The sequence below is a fragment of the Pseudophryne corroboree genome, chromosome 1 (genome assembly GCF_028390025.1).
Source record: "Pseudophryne corroboree isolate aPseCor3 chromosome 1, aPseCor3.hap2, whole genome shotgun sequence".
In the NCBI taxonomy this organism is placed as follows: Eukaryota; Metazoa; Chordata; class Amphibia; order Anura; family Myobatrachidae; genus Pseudophryne; species Pseudophryne corroboree.
In genome coordinates, this window is record NC_086444.1 from 1,020,495,597 (window position 1) to 1,020,514,296 (window position 18,700).

The 18,700-nt window shown below is 38.6% G+C and overlaps 1 long non-coding RNA gene across 4 annotated transcripts in view; it reads left to right on the plus strand.

The window, feature by feature from the left end:
* The window catches only part of LOC134983737 (uncharacterized), a 1,747,570-nt gene that overhangs the window by 1,227,689 nt on the left and 501,181 nt on the right, over positions 1–18,700 (plus strand). The gene's annotated exons all lie outside the window — the stretch shown is intronic.

Here is an 18,700-nt window from a genome sequence, read left to right on the forward strand (position 1 = left end):
ATTCCCTTTGGAGGCCATACTTAGATGGAAAGTCTACACCTGCCAGAGAGCTTGTGCAAGTTTCAATGGTGTGACCAATGGTGGTGTCTAATGATGTACCAGGTGTTATTACAGCATCTGCAAAGTCGCAAAGTGGACATCTCAGTCCTTGCACATTTATATGTAAGTATAGGGATTTGTAGTGGCATTTATATAAAGTCCAAAATACACAACCATGGCCACATCTGCATCCACCCCTGAATCAGGCCCTAAATGTGGTTTCAGTTTACACCACCAAAACTGCAAGTAAGTGAATCATGTGGTTTGGCTCTGAAAAACAAGAGTGGGATGTAATGTAGACCGAGTTTGGTTGCCGTCCGGGATGCCGGCCGGACTCAATGTGTTTTTCTAAAGGGGCAATCATGCACAAGGCATGTATTAGCCTTTTACATGATTGCCCCTTTAAAAAAATGTCCGGGTTCGGCCGGCATCCCCCCACGGCCACCAAACTCGGACTTTATTACATTCCGCTCTGCATCTGATTTGCGCATACTGTAGCAGTTTGGCAAATCTGCCCTTACCGTTTTAAAGCTATATAAGTTGACTGCATTACAGAGTTATTGGTCTGGTTTACTGAAATATAGAAAAAAACATAAACCCATATTTAATATTTTTTGCCACTTCTTCATGGTGTATTTCTAACCTACATGGTCTTATTGGATTTTTTTTTTGTAAGAATGTTTATTTTTACTTGTTGCTGTTATTGCTGTTATAGCACTGTTTTACTTTGGTACTGTAACTATGGAAGTTGTAATTGTAATGTCCCCTAGCATGAATGGTTTCAAAAGCAGTTGTACTAACTCTGCGGACATCATCAAATACACAATATGTGTCTTGAATCCTGAAAGACAACAGTGACACCATTTAATTTTTTGAGGTTCTGGCAAGTGGCCGACCCACATACTGTACTACCTTCAACAATAATGCACACAGTAGATGTTTGTGCATGTGTGCTGTGAGTGGAAGTGAAGGCATATTAAGTTTCTTATTTTCATTTCAATATGTCAGCTGTTTTACTCAGCTATTTTTGTCTAGAAATGTTGCATTATGTCAGTGTGCAATCTTAACCTACTTTATTGTACAGCTATTGTATAATATATTTGGTAATGAATTCCCAGCAACTTTTTTCAGTTTCAATTGCATTTTAATTATAATACCTATTAATTATTCATTTTTTTATTATTTACTATAATAATATTTGCATAGCTACTTTGCTGGTAAGTCCAAGAAAGACCTGACAAATTGATATCATATGCATAATAATGCATAATTAAACTCACTGGCTTCCTGACCACTGGCATATCGAACCCAACCCAATCGATCATACTTTCCTGTTAATTTTTTCCCCAGCAATAAGTTTTCACTTTGTACAGTACCTTCAGAGAGCAAGAAATTCACCTACTTGTAAAAAAAATTACTAAACTATTTATTTTGGCTCTTTTATAACAAAATAACATATAAACAGTTATAGTAAATGAAATGATGATCTTTATACTCCGACATGCAGAATACTGCAAATTTTGGGGTTGGGTTTGATATGCCAGCAGTCGGGATGCCAGTGGTCAAAATACTGACTGCAGCACCCCGATGTTGAGAATCCCAACAGGGGCAAGCTAAGAATACTTACTTTTCCATAATGACCCCGAACCATCCCTTCCCACAGCCTAAACTAATGCACCACTCTCACACCTCTCTGTTTCCTTGACTGCAATGATTACCTCCCTCTCCTGCATCCAAGACTTCTCCCAAACTGCTCCCCTTTTATGAAACTCTTTCCATAACCATATCATACTCTCTACCAAGCTGCTGGGTTTCAATTGTGCACTAAAAAGCACCTGTTCATTAAAGTCTATGTGGCCTCCACTCATGCCTAGCTAACACCCTATGCTCTCCCTACTCATCTCTTTCCTAAAAACCTCACAGTTATAATTACTCTCACTAGACTGTAGGCTCATGTGGTAGGGCACTGCACCCTATTTGTTCTCAACCTGTCCTAGGCTTTTTTCAGATCACTCTCACTTAAGGGAAGAAGGTCAAATCTCTGTGAGAGGGGAGAAGTTGCCAGTGGTAATCAATCAACTTCTACCTCTCATTTTATGGACTGTTTTACATAAATGTAGAGAAGGTTATTTGGTGCTATGGCCCACTTTTCCTCTCTATTTTTCTAAAATGTTGCTATATTTCTGTCTGTCCTTCCCAGTTCACTAGGTCATTAAATTGTATTGCTAATTTATATTAATTACTTAGAGGATGATTCAGAGTTGTATTCAAGTTTGTTTTAAACTTTGAGCAACTAAGGACAATTCAGAGTCATATTAGAAACATAAGATACATAGAATTTTAACTGCAGTTAAGAACCATTTGGCCCATCTAGTGTGCCCCTTTTTTAGCCATTTGATAATTTCAAACCTATTTATTTATTAGGTCTTTGTATATATATACTTATGCCTATTTAAAACATAAGAAAAAAAAACACACAGAGATACCAAGTATCACCTGGCACCAATTGATTGCTCAGTCTTTAAACTGTCTGCTGCTATTCTATATCGAAGGGGCTACTCCCCCCTTCAAAAAACAAACAACTCCAAAAAGATTCAGAAAGCGCTGAAAGAATTATTTTAAAATATATTTTTTATTTTTATTTAGCTATTTTTACTTACTATAGTAAAATATATACTCATAAAATAGCTCACTGTGGACCAATTCCACTGACAATTTATCAATAGAAAAAAAGAACAATAAAAAACAGTGGTAAACAATATGCAATTATTTACTGACTCAGTGCATCCTTTACCTTTACAAATCACAAAAAGACTATTGTTCATATAAAACCAGCCTGCTGTTAATACACTTTTAATAAAGCACAATATCTCCTAACCACGCTGATTGCGGCATGAATGTTTCCAGCCTAATTATAACTAGTCCCTCAATAGAGATAGTCCGTGCTTGGAAGATCTTTTAATAAAGATCCTTTCCTAACAAGTTAGTACTTAGTCAGTTGGTTTCTTTTGTAGTTTGCCAAGCAGAGAGAGAGTTAATGGTTAGTTTGCCAAGCATAGAAGGTTTAATATGCGGTTTAGCTTAAAACAGTTCCTGTGTTGGCTTCTATGATAAGCGAATAATATTTATGCATGCAGATGAAGATAATTTAGTGCAAAGTTTAAAATGTGCAATTGCAGTTAAACATGGCCATGCTAATTTAAAACAGATGATTTACCACATCCTCACTGTGGGTAGTGGGTTTCCATTCTCTCCCGGCTCTGGTGCTGTAAACCTGTATTGTGAGCCTTGTCCGGAGGTATGTCCAATCCCAATCGTGTGAGGTTGTGCGGCAGATCTTATCAGTGTGGTCCCACCAAGCGGTCTAATTGAGACGCGTTTCCCCGCCTTACGGTAGCTCCGTAATTCAGCGGCTTCTTCAGTCAATGCCCGTACGGCTCTGCCCAGCTGTTTTTATTCTGCAAGCGCGGACACGCGCGCATGCGCCCTCAGTTTGCGGTCCGTGCCTCTCTTTCGGAGTATCATGTGCGGCTGCGTGGTGATCGTCATCTCATTCCTCCAGCCGTATAGTGTCAAACTCAAAAGATACATTGTAGGCGGCTCACTCCACAATCATTTACTAAAGCATCCACTTTGTAGCTATTTTTCATTCTAAGCACTTGCTATCTTGTTACTTAAAAAAGCTCCCTTACAACTTATATATATTGCTAGGCATGCCACAATCTATAACTTACATTTTTATTTTCTGTTTAGCAGTATATATAATTACACAGATTTCTTTATATCGACTGAGCATATTCAGCATTTTTTCATCACATATACTTTATAAAAATACAGATACATATAAAAAAATATATAAAAATATATATACAACAAAGGACTTCCTATATATAGCCAGATCCTTATGTTACATATATGTCCCATTCGAATATTTATATTATTTTAGTGGGTTAAATAATCAAATATATTTTACATTTATTTTAACTTTGTTTTAAATTTATTTATTCCAAGAGTCAATATGTTCTATTACCAGTATATCCATTTCAGATCGTTCTTTTTAATAAAGGTAAAGGTAAAGGATGCACTGAGTCAGTAAATAATTGCATATTGTTTACTACTGTTTTTTATTGTTCTTTTTTTCTATTGATAAATTGTCAGTGGAATTGGTCCACAGTGAGCTATTTTATGAGTATATATTTTACTATAGTAAGTAAAAATAGCTAAATAAAAAAAAATATATATTTTAAAATAATTCTGTCAGCGCTTTCTGAATCTTTTTGGAGCTATTTAAAACATGTTTAAATTCCTCTACTGTACTAGCCTATGCCACAGCTGATGGGAGGCTATTCCGCTTATTGTCTTAGTGTCCTAATACGCCTCTTCTTTTGAAGAATGTTTCCCTCCTGTACCTTGTTAAAACCTTTGATGTATCCTCCCAATCAACAGCAAACTTACCTGCTGGCTCCTGCACAGCAGGGAACTGGTGGCGGCAGTGCCATCCTAAGTGTGGTGTGCTAAGTGATGCATTCCCAGCAGAATGGGTGGGCCAGCATTTCCTACACCTCACAAAACCAAGCTCTCAGCGCTGCCGCTCACACAGCTATAGCTCCTCACACACGGCTTATGTGACTTTCACTCTCCTCCATTTCACACTGCTCCCAGTAGCACTGCCAAGAATGCCTGAGCTCCTCCAGTCCAGTCCTCTCACACAGCCATGGCACAGGGTAGCTTGATCCAGTAGCAGGTGATGCTGGCCTGACCCAGTTAAAACTCTACCCCCGGGCCGGCTGACTCAATAATGAAATTACTAAAGGACTCCAGGACTAATAGGCCATTTTTGAAAAAATAAATAAAAGCAAAAAATAATAATGATAAAGCTGTCAGAGAACAGCGAAATGCATCAGAGAAGGGACCCCTCATCCCCATCAGCAGGAACCCCATTGTATGCACAGCTTCAACCACAATTGACACTCTCCTGGCTTCAAAAACTGTACTCAAATGGATGCCGCATTGCTATAATGAGGACATACCACCCATAGAACAACTGGATGTGGACAGTTGGACTTGGTAATGTTACCTATAATTACAAGCGCTATAAATAAGAACTCAGTCAGTAATCCTTTCAGGAACAGTCCATATGCATTGGAACAAGCACCACTAGGTGGTCCTGCATAATTGTACGGGGTCTTTTGAGGAGTCCTGGTCACATATGTGTTTTTTATGAATGGTTTTATCATGAATTTGTCATTATTAAATTGATTTATATTTCACGAATACAGTTTTTACCATCCATCATTTCAGCGCTGCTATATACAGAGGCGGATTGGCCATAGGGCTCACAGGGAAGATTCCCGGTGGGCCGACGCACCCGCGGGGCCTGTTTTGTTTGAGGACATGTGGTCCTATTTATAGACATAATGAATAAGATGCAAAATAATTTGCTTATATGAAAATTTCTTTGCCACTTAGCCTGTGATTGAAGATGATCGAGTGTATGCTCTGTCTGCCTGCTTGGTTGACATATAAGAATGAGTGAATAGTGATTGGGATACGTAGTTGGTGTAATAAGCAAGAAAATATATCTTTCTAAAGAATTATATAGTTTCCTAAATTCTAAAGGTGTATCATATAATGTGCTCATAATATTTAATTTTATTTCCTTTTAACTTCCCCCTTGATGCTGGACATGCCCACTATCTGGAAAGTCTTGGGGGGAGGGTGCTGCTGCCATGGCCCATGGCTAGACCTTACACCTCTGGTGCTGCCCATGTGGGGCCACTAGTACAAATGTTTCCAGGGCCGCTTTTTGTTCCCAATCCGCCCCTGGCTATATACTTATCTATTGTGCATTCTATTCTTTGTATTTTCTAGAGACCTGACTACGCTCTTTTAAGCAGCTGCTTTTGGAAATCTGCCCCACAATAGCACTGAAGGTTTACCTATTTGGTTAATTTTCTAAACATTCCTCTAGTCTACCTAAATCTTCAGTCAATTCTTTTACCCCTCCTGGCATGTCTACCCTGTTGCATATCTGTGTCATCTGCAAACAGGCATACTTTCCCTTCAATATAATTTGTAATGTCACCAACAAAGATATTAAAAAGCAGTGGCCCAAGTACAGATCCCTAGGGTACATTCCAGTCATGTCTGACTAAGCATAGGCAAACTGTTTACAATGGCATGGTATCAGGATCTCAGCACATGGGGTCTCAGTGTCCAGAATACCGACAGAGGCATCCTGACACTCAGGTTCATGACAGCTACTAGGTAAGTATGCTATCCCTAATCCCCAAACCCCCTAACCCTATACTTCCCTACCCACAGTCTAACCCTAACACACACACCCCGCAGCCTAATTGTAACCCTCCCTGGTGGTGCCTATACCTAACCCCCCTTTCCACATCCTGCACCTAATTCTCCCATCCTCAAAGCCTAACCCTAACTCTCCCCCTACAGCCTAAACCTAACACCCCTCCCCCACCCTGGCAGCCTGACCCTAAGCAGCCTATCATACTTACATTCAGGATCCCAGCATTTGGGATTCCTGAGCTGGCATTGTGATCCATGTTGGCATCCCGGCATCAGGATTCTGAGCAATGCTGGAATTCCAACTACTGGGATTCCGAATACCAGGATCCTGACAGTTTTATAAAATATTAATTAAATGTGAACCTTGAAATTACCTAGATTTCTGCATGAATTGGTAATAAAATGTTCTTATGATGCCCAGCCTTCAACCATTACAAAGTCCTACATGGTAGACGCACATGATACAATGCTGTATTTCCAAAGAAATCACTCTAAATTTGGCTCCCAATTCTGTTTGCCAGAAATTTGGTATATGCACTGAAGACACTGTAACAAAGACTCTAGCATTGTGCCAGTCTTTGCTATTTTCTACATTCCCACCAGCAACATATTTTCAGACAGAAGTCCCACACTAATATTTGGCTCACTAGCCACTTCATGTATTAAAATTATACCACAGTTCTTGCCTTTTTACCCCTATTGTTCTTCCATATTGTATGCCAGTGCATAAATAAAAAAGGGGGTATCATATTAGCTACAAAAACATTTTTGATGCAAGAAATAGGGAGTTTTCAAGATTAATTTTTTTTCAGGGTATTTAATTAAACCACATTTTTTATGACCTAAACATCTTCATTTTTGTCACAATAGCACATAGGATCCGCAAAAAGTCATTGATCTTTTTATTATTGCAGCTGCAATCTGGGAAAAATCAAATCCCTGAAAAGTGCTTGCATGAAGTAATTAGCAATGGTAATTTACCATGGCTAATAGGATACTGCTAAGATTGGAAATAAGAAAAAATAACTGGTATGTTTTTTTCATTTTTCAAACCACAAAAGATCTGAAGGGAGTATAAGCATACACTGAGGGATATATTCAATTAGACCAGAAAACTTTATCGAAAGAAAAAAAATGTCCTTTTACCATGAAAATTACCTGTTTTCAGCTGAAAACACATAGAATACTGGCTAAGCTTCTCTAAATATGTGTTTTTATGGCCACAATTGCGTAAATTGGGCCTTTATCAGGAATTTTACCTGCCTCAGGCAGAAAAAACAATCTCAGATGACTGCCAACATTCACGACAATTGATTAGCCAAAGAGTGAATTTAACATGCATTAACATGCATTTTTCCTTGTGCCTCCAGAGGCTGCGAGAAAAAAATAAACTGTCTCTTGGGAGTAGCATGCGGGGTTCTCGCAGCTAACTGAATTGAGCAGCACCAACAATTAACCATGGAATATACCCACACCTAACTCAATCTCCCTCCAAATTTCAAAGTATACCATAGATTTTCAAATGTGTCACACTGTAGAACATTTACCTTTTGGTTCTTCAGCATCCACAATGCTGTTTGGGATTATTCACCTACTGAAAGATTAATGTTGGCCCAAGCTTGCAGTATTATCCTGTTTGGACCCTTTTGCACTATCCATTCTGTCACCTTAACAAGATATCCCATCCACGTTAATGACAAGCAACTCTGTTAGATAATGCTACCACACCCATCCTTCACTGCAAAGTTGGTGCTTTTGGAGGTATTGGCAGTTGTAGATTTGTGCCACATGTTAATTCTAATTATGGCCTAAAAGTTAAATCTTTGTCTTATTTGTCCATGTCCACAAAACATTTTCCCATATTGCAAGTGGCTCATAGATCAGGACATATTATTTATTTATTTATGTATTTATTTATTTTAGTAAAGGCTTCTTTTGTGCCACTCTTCTGCACAGGCCAGCGTAAAAATTAAGTCTTGATAATGGTCATCAGGTTCACCTTTTCCCCAATTCCAGCTACTGTACCTTATATAATTTTTATGGTCATTCCTGTAGCTTCTTTTACAAGTCACATCCTTGTTATAACAGTGAGTTTAAGGAATTTGAGGGATGTTCTAGACAGCGTTTGTATTGTTTGAATTAGCTTCCACTTAGTGATAACAGAATCAACAGGGCATTAAACCATATGGATATTTATTTTGTGCCCTTTTCCTAATTTATGCATTTGTACTACTTCATCTCTGAGTTATTTTGGGTGCTCTTTAGTCAGACATCAGAGCATGACAAGTGCATCTTCATTTGGCATATAGTTATCATTAGTGTAAAGTTAGTACTTCCACAACAAAAGAATTACATACTTATATAGATATCAGTATTTCAAGTTTTAGAAGTTCGAAAAATAATTTTTAGATCAATGTGTGAACATAAAAACATCAAAAAGAAAAAATGTTTCAGTAAGTTATTATTCATTAAAATGAGAATTGGTCAAGGGTCTGAATACAGTACTTCGAAGATGAAGTATATTTGTTATAGTGAAACAGATTTTTCTAAATTTATATTTTAAAAACACATACATTAATTTTGTCCTTCTGTTTTCTAATTTCTAGCCTTCTCTTGTGGGGAACAAGATTTATATTTTGAATTATACTCCATTGAGAGTTTCCTGTTTTTGTCCCAACTAGAAACAACCTGATTTCATACTGTGATTCAGTGCAATAAAAGTTATCAAAATAGGAGAACACAGGGAGGGCCCACATTAGACAACATTGTGCTTGATCACTTCCAGGAGATTAAATAAATATATATTTAGTGCAGGCAATTAAATATTAAAAACAGATTTAGTGGAAATAAATCTGCAGTCTAGGTTTTCAATTGACTATCTATCTATCTATCTATCTATCTATCTAATATCTACCATTTATCTGTTTTTTTTGTATCGATATCTCTTTATTTATCTATTTATTTATTTATTTATTTATCTATCTATATAACATCTTGCTATGTATTCTATTCTTGTTTGGTTAATTTAAATCTAAAATTAGTCAATTTTATTGAGCTAAAGCACTAAAGCTCTTGTAAATTTGCAATATATACATGATGCAGTGAGAGAGAAAGCTGTCCTTAATACAAATTCAATCTAAATTTACTGCATAGTAATTAGGGCTTTGCAATTGACACAGGGGACCCATTGATTTAATGAAAAACTTAACCTTACTGTAAGTGTTTAATTAGTTGCTGTAAAGGATTCAAGGCTGCCCTTAATAGTGGACTTTAGAGAATCATTTATTAATTTGAATAACATTTCTGTGGTATCAATAGATGGGGTTACTGAAGGTGATTGTATACTGTGAAGAAAATGTGTAAGTCGTTTTTTTTTTCTTTTTTTACTTTCTAGTGATTTTAGTAAGAATTATGTTTTATTCAATAATAACCTAGATTTTGTAGTTATTCATTTTAGTGCACATTCACCATTCATATGTGAAGTACTGAAGGTGCATATGTTTTCACAAATTAATCTTAATTGTTCTGATTAGAGCATTTCCAGAAGCCTAGAAAAGCATATGCTTGATGTAACATGCCTTTATTACACGTCTGTGTCACTTAGGGTGTATCTTTACATCCAATTCAGCTATATACTGTAACTGAATTTGTTATGGAGATTCATTTAAAATTAACCTCCTATATGTTTCAATGTTTATTGTTTCAGAAATAAGTATCCTGGGAGAGGTACAACATAAACCAATCATGGTTTTGTGTCTTCCATTATAATGTGTAAGAAAGAGTATAATACTAGGGAAATACTTCCAATAGGTTGATTATCATAAATTTTTTAAGTGATCTCAACTTGATGAAGAATCTAAATTGATGTTGTGTTTCTGGGTGTTAAAACACACACTTACTTACAGATTATTTTTTATATTCAATTTTAGATGTTAGTAAATAGGTGTTTTAGCTCTGGAAACACAGCACTGATTTAGATAGATTTTCATAAATTCGGAACAAAAAAAATCGACCTATGAGTTGCCAGGCCCCGTCCAACTCTGCTAGTGCCAGGCATCTATTTTTGCATCTTAGTCGCAATGTGATACAACTAAGATGCAGCAGAAGACTTTGCAGATTAACTTAATATTCATCACATAAATTTAAGTTTGTGTGCAACTGAGTCTGTATACGTAGCACAGCAGCACTATGTGGTGGGAAAAGCATTTTGTTTACAGATTCAGAGACTCAGACGTACACAGATATACAACAGTTACATATCAAATTAATCAGCACATTTTCTTGGTGCATCCAAGTCACATCTTATTTCGACACAAACACATTTTGGGGTAAAAAAAGACACCTGGTGCTAGCAGAGTCTCACAGAACCTGGTGCGCTGAGATTGTTTGACACTTCTGTATGGATCTTTGGAATTTTAACATTTTTAGGTGATTTGAACTTAAACATATTGGGTACTTACTGTAGAATGAACTAGCCAGTTAAAGAATTTTTGTCTGTCTGTTTGTTCCAGGTTAACTCAACACTACTGAACCAATTTTGCTAAACATTTCAGTGTTCTGTTTGGTATAAAGAGGAAAGGCTATATACAGTATCAGTACTCAAAAGTTGTACGTAGTAAACAATACAACTATATGTGCGCAGAGCAGCATGGTCTCAGGACAAGTGGTGGGTGATAGAAGGGCCCAGTGCATAACTGTCATAGGTGTAGGGGATGCAGCTGCTATTGAGTCCAGGCTGTCACAGGAGCCCAGGACTCATCATTTCCCCTACACCAACTCAGTCACACTGCTGCAGTACAATGCTCCTCTCCCTGCCTGTGTGTGTACATAGCAGAGTGCCGGGCGCAGTGCAGGTAACTGGCGGGAGGGATCACGGTGATGGTGTGGGGGTGGGAATTAGCACTGTGGTACCGCTGCTGCTGTGTTTCTGGCTGCTGGGCACTGCACAGCTCCTCGTGCCGTGCACCTCCTCCCCTGGGACCAGCAGCAGCAGTAGTATAGCACTTCCCCGCCATGCGGGGCTATGATACAGAGCCAGAGCACGGCGCAGTAGAAGGTGGATGGCGGTTTCCAAAGAGCAGCTGTATGAACTTTGGTTGCTCTACTTCACCATGGTAAGCATTGACCTGTTTGTGCAGACTACACATCTGCGGTGCCACACCTGTATACACACACCTGGGTGCCACACCTGAATTTACACATGGGGTTGGGAGGCCACACCTGAACACACACATCTGGGGGCCACATCTTTACACACATGGGTACAGGGAACCACACATTCACATATGCACACACACTTGGGGGCCCCACACCTGAAAACACACATACATACACACACCTAGGGGATGGAGGGCCACACCTGTACACACACACCTAGGGGAGATACCTGTATACACACATCTGGGGCCCCACCAGTGCCAGGGTTAATATGGTGTAATAAACACCTCCTCTATATAGGCAGGATGTACTAAGCAGTAACCCAGTGGTAAAACCTGTTACCGGCCCATTAACTTTTCCCATATATTCTATCCTCAGCGTGCCGCACCAGTTGCTTTCACATATCCTGTTACATGTGACTTCTTCGGAATGATACCTGCTCTCATAGGTGGCCAATTGGTCCACAGCGGGCACCGTATGTACGAACGTGTAACAGGACATGTGGAAACAACTGACAGCACAGCAGGCTAAGGATAGACCATACAGGAAAAGACAATGGCCAGTAATAGGTTTTACAGTTGTATTACTGCTTAGTACATCCTGCCCTTTGTGTCTTTCACTGACACCAATACCTACTACTGGGCTTAGTGACCACTCGCACTCAAGACATTTATAGCAGTGCTGCAGTTAGTGGGCCATGCAAGCGACCCCAGGTCAGTGCTACCATCCCCTGTCTCCAGCCCAGTGTCCCTCCATCTAACCAACCCTCACCTAACCCAGTGTCTCCCCCTCCACCATCCCAGTGTCTCTCACCCTGTCAGACCAGTGTATTCCCCCTTCCCTCCCCAATCAGCCTACTGTCCAAAAGACACTGCCCCCCACCTAACCCCCACATCCAGTACAGTCACAGTGACCCTCACAGTCACAGTGCCCCCCGTCCTCTTTCAGCACACTGCCACCCCATTTCCAGCCTAGTGTTTGCTCCTCCCATCTCCATTTCACCGCCCCTCTTTCAATCCAGCCCTGTGTCCACATATATCACCCCCTCCCATATCAGTGTCTCACACCCTGCCAGCCCACTGCTTCGCCAACATAGAACTCACTTCAGTCCAGTGTCCTCCACATATGTCATCTCTGCTGCCAGTCCAGTGGCACCTTCTGCTCACAGACCCCCCCCCATCTCAGTGTCTAACACTTTGCCAACCCAGTGTCTCCTTGCCTTCCATCCTTAAGCAGCCCACTGCCCCATTTCACTCCCACCTATCTAGAATCCCATCCTGCCTAGTGTTTTTTTGCCATGTTTATTTGTATCTTGCAAAAAGTTTATATATACATATATATATATATATATATACATACATATATATACATTTTTTAACATAGCGAGGTACATATTCACATTGCATCTATATATATGTGTGTATGTGTATACTCTGTATAATATATATATATATATATATATATATATACACTGTATATTAGTATAACTGACACCTCAGTCTCCATTCTGTCTGGTCCTGCGGCTTGGGGGCATTATGTGTGAAGCTGCAGGACATGTTCTGCACATGCACAGAACAGGTCTTACATACTGTATGTGAAGGCTCCCCACCATTGCAGATGTACATGAACATCGGTTTTACGTGCATCTCAGAATCAGACCTAAAGTGCACTAATAGCATGTTTAAATCTTCTCTATGTAATGTATAATTAAACATTAATGAAATAAAAATTTCAAATAATTAGCTTTAGTATGAACTGGATGTCATGTTCGTAATGCTAAACGTTAACAAAATTCATATCATGGGCAGGATGTAATAAAGTCCGAGTTCGGCAGCCATGTGGGATGACAACCGAACCCATACTTTTGTTTACTGGGGCACTCATTTACAAGGCTAAACTATGTCTTTGTAAATTATTGCCCCTTTAAAAAAATGGCTGAGTTCGGCCAGCATCCCACTCGGCCACCAAACTCGGACTTCAGTACATTCCGGACCATGTTTGAGATAATTTGTTCACTGAATGATGTTGCTCAAAGAAAATGTATTGTGTTAAACAGAGTAATATAGTTAATGGTCTGCTCCATACCTCAGAAACAAAATAATATATTTAATTATCCATTAAGCGATACAAACATAAAAGTACTGTAACAAATATTAAAATTGGATCCCCTGCCAGAAAGAAATAATTGGAGAGTGCATTAAAAATTTGGTTAAAGGGTCCTTTAATCCACCAGCCAGACATACCCTCCAACTGCATCTCCTGGATAGTGTCCCCAGTAACAAGTATTAGTTCCTCCTCAGCGACTTATCGCATTTCGATGTGGTCAAAAGACTGCATTTTGATAAATATGACTACAAATCCATTTACATTGCCTGGAAAGGGGATGCTACAAAGGAGCATTACTACTCTCAGCTTAAAGTTCTGATGGCATCCAAGTACCCCTGAGTATATCACTTTCTAAGGTAAGTGTGGTGTACTATAGGGGAAATCCTAGTTGATTATAGTTTCAGGGGTTCATGTAGTGTTGAGCAATATCCCTAACAGGGAGCTCTGCTGTACCACCTGGGAGGATGCTACCTGTAGTATATTTGTATAAGAGGACAGGTGATCAGTAACGCTTATTACTTTCAAATGACCATGGAATTTTAACCTATCAGAGTTTACAACCATTGAGATAAAAACAATAACTGCAGATGGCATGGGGGGGGGTGTTAATAATAAAATAGAATAAGGTATTGTATATGCAACATAATTTCTTCATTTAAACTTTCTTTATCTATTATGGCTAGATTAAGATTTCTGTGGGCTCCAGGAATGGAGGTTTTGTAGGCCACTTCTTCCATTTATCCTGGAGATTCAGTTAGTGCAGTGCTCAAATCACTGACAGACACCAGGGGGCATATATAATAGGGTCTGAGTTTGCCGGAGTTGTGGCATGCCGGCCAATTTCATACATTTTTTTTAAAGGGGAAATCATTTACAAGGCAAAACCGGCATCCCGCACCTCTGGCAAACTCGGACCCTATTACATATGTCACCGATTCAATACATGCAGAGCCATGTGTGTGCATTCACCAACCAATAGGAAAGTTTGTAGCCAATCTTATGTGGCTGGGGCCAAGTTGTTTTTCAGTTTGCAGGACCATATGTTAAGGGGGGTACTCACGGGAGAGATGTGTGCTGAGCGATCTTAACACAGACCGCTCAGCACACATCTCTCACCCCGCTCAGCACAGCGCTCAGCACAGCGCGATGTGCTGAGCGAGGGAGAAAGCCGACGGGGGGCCGCTCACTTCACACAACGGTGAAGTGAGCGACCCGCTAGATTGAGCCTGCATGCAGCTCAATCTAGCGGGGCCGCGCATCGCTATCGCTGGAGGGCATACACACGGCAGATCCGTGCTTAAAATCTAAGCAATCTAGCAAGATTGCTTAGATTTTAAGCACGGATCTCTCCGTGTGTACCCCCCTTTACAGTATGTTGAAGGGGTCCTGTATCACAAGGCTAGAGCACTTCTTTCATCACCTATAATCTATCTCTGTCATCTATGAAAAGGATTAGGTCTTTATTCTAATCACTTACTTTAAATACAACAAACTGCATAGCTTCTTGTGAAATGCCCAACAAAGTGCTTTGCTTTGCATAACTGTAAACTATTAATAAATTGAATTTTAGTAAGAAATATTTGCAAGTTACACTAAAATTAGATTTTTAGTTTTCAATAAAACATATGATTCCCTACTATACATTAAATTAATTTATTTGAAAACTGTATACATATTTATATAATTAGCTCCAGATATTTGTGTGATACAAGTAACCCAGTAAGGATAGCAAGGAAAGTTCAATATGTTAACAGAATAGACAGTAAATAATTCATTATGCTGCTTGAGATTGCAGAGCATGGCTAATTAATAGCAATAGCACTCTTTAAGAAGAATTTCACATCACACTCCATTATTCAGAAACTAATTGACAGTAACACATTACTTGTAAATTATTATTATTTTTTAGGAGACAGCTATGTGTTGATCATGTGACAAGCTAATTTCTGCATTAAAAAGCGATAGTGTTTATTCAATGCGTTTCAGTATACGGTATTCTGTAGTTTATCTTGCAAAAGCAAAAATAATGGTACTATCAGAAATGTGAAAAACACAACAATACAAGCAAAGATGGCCTCAGTGTTATAAGAGAATGAAGTGTTTTCCTGGGAGAGATATAAATAACAATAAATATATATTTATATTTCAGGTATGTTTCTTAAAAACAATAAAAATGAAAGATGTAATTTACTGTGTCTTGCAGGAAGGAATATACAGTAGTAAAGAGTCATTTTGTTCAGCAGTTTCACATCACTCAAATTTGTATTGATAAAATTGTGAATTCTTTAGCCAGCTGTTTAATTTAGTAAATATATATTTTGTTCCTAACTCAAATTGTGATGAATTTGTATAATTATAAAACAGGAAGTTTGTTTTTAAAAAGTCATTGCTTTTCCCATTTATCTCATTGGCTTATGTACTATATTTCAATGGATTTTCCAGCAGTGGACTACTGATATAAATGTGAGAGCGCTCAGCAAAATAAGTAAATATGTTTTTCTATTACAGCTGTGGAACTACATATGTGGGCTCTGGCTACCAGGGCATGCTGACACTTGTAATTCCTAAGGACTAACTTAATCAATGACAGTCAGAATGCTAAGAATTGCTCCAGTACTAGGCTGCTTGTTATTACTATTATCCTTAATTTATATTGTACCACAAGGATTCTGCAGCACCTGACAAAGTATATAAGCATTTGAGTAACAAGAAAACAGCAACTTATAGTACAAGATAATTTAGCACAAGTACATGGTATATAAACATTCCATATCAGTAGTCATGACACTGAAATAAGCATCAGGAAGGCAGAAACCGAGAATTAGGTGCCATTGTAGGGAGTATGGAGTAGATTATAAAGCAAAACAGTATGGTTAGGGTGTGTTCCAGAACAGGCGCTCAGCAGCTATGGTATAGCAGACCTCATGAGATGTCACCACATCTCCAAAACAACAAATACTACCACAAAATCAGAGATCTGTGTTTATAACCACAGCGCTTTAACACAAAATTATAGACAAATAAAAATCACCATAATGTCCCTTAATGAAGGTTCCTGTGATGGAGTCCTCAAAGCGAATGTTCTGATGGAATTTCTCCAGAGTATAGTAACATGTTAGGGAATAAAAATAAAGACCAATGTGTAGTAGATTCCTTTTATGTATCCACAGTTCTTAGTGTATTTTTTATATGATAAAGAGGTGGCTTAGGAGCGTACCCCACTCACACTTTGATTAAGAAGCTATAAGCCCATCAAGGTTTTTTTGCCCAATGCCGTGGCCTCGCCCACTTGAACTACGCCCGGCGTGATGTTTTAGGATGGAAATATATATAAATGAAGCATACCCAAGAACTCACACTCGCAAGGTGGGTGTTAAACACATCAAGGTATCTTTAGTATGGATAGGAGTGAAATATGGGTCCACTCAAGCGTACCCCAACTCACAGTGCTCGGTGTGATGATACTCCCATAAAGGTATCTTTCAGTTCTGTTTCCCGGACTGTGTTCATAAAGTGGTAATGTTGGCTCCCCAAAGAAACGCACTCTCCTCAAGTGGAAGCAGGGGGGTACACAAATTTAATAAAAATCACAAACATTAACACTTAAAATGGAGTCCATCCATAAAATACACAAATAGAAAAATAGCAGCAAAAAACGGCACAGGGGTTAAAAGTTCCAAAGCAGCAGAAAAGTTTTTGTTTGAAATATCCAATAGGTAAATAACTACTCACACTCCTGTTGTCAACCTGTTTCAGCCCTGGCCTGGGCCTTTATCAAGACATGGTAAGTAAAAGCAGGAAAAGCCTATGAGGGGAGAGGGCCCTGCTCATGAGAGCTTACATTCTAAAGGGGAACAGTATACAGACAGGGGTGTCACAGATACTGTTAGGTAAGGAGAGAATGGCAGAACATACTGTATTTGCAACATAGGGAAAGGATTGATGACCCATGGTGTGTCACCACACTTTAGGGAAGTGCATCAGTGCAAGGTGTCGGAAATTGTATAATTCTGTGGCATGCACATAGTGAAGAAAAACTGGAGGAAAAACAACAGAGAAAGAACCATCCAAGAGGGAGATGCGGAGTATCTTCAATCTGGGCACCTTACAACCAGCTGGTCTAAATCTAGACTTTGAAACCAAAAGGTTTCTTTAATTTAAAATTTTACATTTAAATCTATATTAGAATAATATGGCTTATGGAGTCCGAAACGGTTAATAACCATTCAGCAATACTATTGTTTTCTAGTCTAGGGACCATTCAACCATATATTACCACCATTATATTAATATACTGTCCGCAGCATACAGCTTGCCACCATTTAGGTGTGTTAGATCATGGGGTTTAATTTACGGGCTCAGTTGTGGTTCATAATTGTTCTAAAAATTGCTTACTTTAAGATACCATGTGACTTTATAAGACCATCCGCCTGTATACAGCATACAACTATATACATGTGTCATATCAAGGGGTTCATAAGTATACACCATCAGAGCATATATTGAAACCCATAGTAAATACGCCAATTTTTTACAGGAAAGCAAGAATTCGGATATTAGAAAGAAAAGCAACACAAATAAGACTGTTTGCATTTTATTTATACAAATGTTTTTTTCGTTTATTCTTTATGCATTTGCACCTACTATACTGGGTTGAAATGGAAACAGAGAAAAATATAGAAAATAAGATCTATCATCTGGACATAAAAGAAAAAGAGGAACATATTGTACACACCTTGTTTTTATAATTGCTTGCAATTAACCAGCGCCTTTACTTGTGGGTCCCAGCTGCACCTTTCTATTTTGCATCTAAAATATTCCATACTGTAGGTGTGGTGTTACCTATTGCAGCTAGAGCACGCTAATTGAGGCTGCTATAAGTGCACATTTTAGAGGTTAAAAAAAATTCACTGTTATCTCTCATCTCCTACAGTAGTCAAACCTGTGAATGAGGGTTTTAGTAGCCCCAGCATAAGTAAGGATCTGATCTAGGATATACAGTATTTATGGAAATGGCAGGATCGCAAAATATACTAAATGTATGGTTTGAAGGAGGAGGAAGTTGTCAATTATAACCCCAAGACAGTGC